This window comes from Arachis ipaensis, chromosome B03, assembly GCF_000816755.2.
Source record: "Arachis ipaensis cultivar K30076 chromosome B03, Araip1.1, whole genome shotgun sequence".
NCBI lineage: Eukaryota > Viridiplantae > Streptophyta > Magnoliopsida > Fabales > Fabaceae > Arachis > Arachis ipaensis.
In genome coordinates, this window is record NC_029787.2 from 36,084,158 (window position 1) to 36,086,091 (window position 1,934).

Below are 1,934 nucleotides of genomic sequence, written 5' to 3' on the forward strand. Positions count from 1 at the left end.
TATTTTTTATATACACATACTATTATATTATTCTTTTAAGAATTTAATAATGATTGATCTTACTCCAACTTATTCTTTTCGTCTAATATTCCAGTGCAATTGTTTTTTACCGCAATCGTTTACAATGCACCACATCCATGAAATACCACATCGAGTTGTATTCACTGATTCAGGTTCTAACTACATGGATGTAAACGTCCAATGAAATGGTAGTAAATTCTATTTTACCGAAGGATGGTTGGATCTACTCATATATTATGACAAACCTAATAGAATGTGGGTAAAGTTAGTTTTTTTGAGAGGAGCTCGATTTTTTATTGAGGAATTGTTTCCACGGAGCTTTGTAGGCCAAGTTCAAGTTCCATCCCCTCCGTGTTTTCTACGTCTGCCCGAAAATCTTCGAAGTGGAGCATATAATGAGATTGAATTCCCTCAATTATTTAAGTTCAATTTTGGTAAATTCGTGTCAAACTCGGTGATGCAATTTCAATGATTGATAATATATTCAAATTTTCTTATTTTTAAATTTTTTGTAATTAAAATAATTTTATAATATATTATAATTTTTTTTTCAAAAATTACAGGCCTTCTTTTGCATCAATGCAATGACATTGAGAAGAATAAGAGTCATTTTAGTTTCTTGGTGTGACAATTCTATATTGCCGCATTGCATGGATAGCAGATGAGGAAGCTTATTTAACAAGGAGATGAACTGAATTTGCACGAATTCTAAATGATCGAACTTACAATGTTGTTTCAGTTGGTTGTCGTTACGAGAATGACTCTAATCTATACGTTCTAAAGACTATAATAGATTAAATATTATTTAAGTAATTTATTTCTAATATTGGTATATGATTAAATTAGTTTTAGAAAAATTTACATTATTGCCTCAATTTATATATTACGACTATTCTTCTTGGATATGTTATTTTTAAATTTTTTAATATAATTTTTTTTTTATTTTTAAGCAGCCACACCATTCACACTCCTCTTTATTGTCATCATCACCAAACCACCCAACACGAAGCTCTCTCTGTCCTCCTCAGCCACACCAACCCTCTTCTCATCTCTCTGCGAACCAGACCTTCGCACCTGCTCCTGCTTCGTCACCACCAGTAACTCCAGGGCCACCGAACACTTGCTCTGGCCCCTCGCTCTGTGCCACCCTGTCTCACTCTCCAACACTAAACCAGTAGAACAGCCGAAACTCCCTGAGCTCAGCCAAGCTTCGACGCAACAGAGGATAGCCCCTGTTCCTCCTCCTTCCAACGAGCTTGAAGATGCACTCTGGCTGTCTCCACCACCGCTGTAACTTCCTCTTTTTTCGTAATTTCTTACTCTGTTATTCTGTACAGCTTTTGATCAAACTCAAATTTTTTAGTTCCTTTATTTCAGTTTAATTTGGTTTAGTTTTTATTAGAATTCAAGTTTAATTTTCAATCAATTTCATGATTAGATCAGCTTAGTTTTTTATTTTTTTTTAGTGGATTTAGGTTGTATGATATGATTAGCTTAGGTTATTATGTTTTGAAAAGTGTTTGGATTGAATTGTATTGCTGGAAATTGCTTTTGAATTTGTTTGAGCCGAAAGCGTTTGTTGATTTGGTATAACTGCTGCTGGAATTAACTGTATCCATGATTTGCTCTTTTATGCTGAATTAATGAAAAATTGGTTATTGAGATTGTGTGAAAATTATTTGATTGGGTGGAGATTCACTATTTTACTGCTCAATTTCGTGAATATGTTGCTGAAACTATCGGGTAAATTTTGTGATTGTGTTGAAAATTACTGACGCTTTTGTTGAAAAAATAGAAATATTCTGAGTTTACTGAAGGGTTTTTTTTTTTGAAAAATTACTGCTGAAAGTGTTTGGAACTATTCTGAATTTGCTAATTGAATTGATGGAATATGCTGCTGAATTCATTTGAAC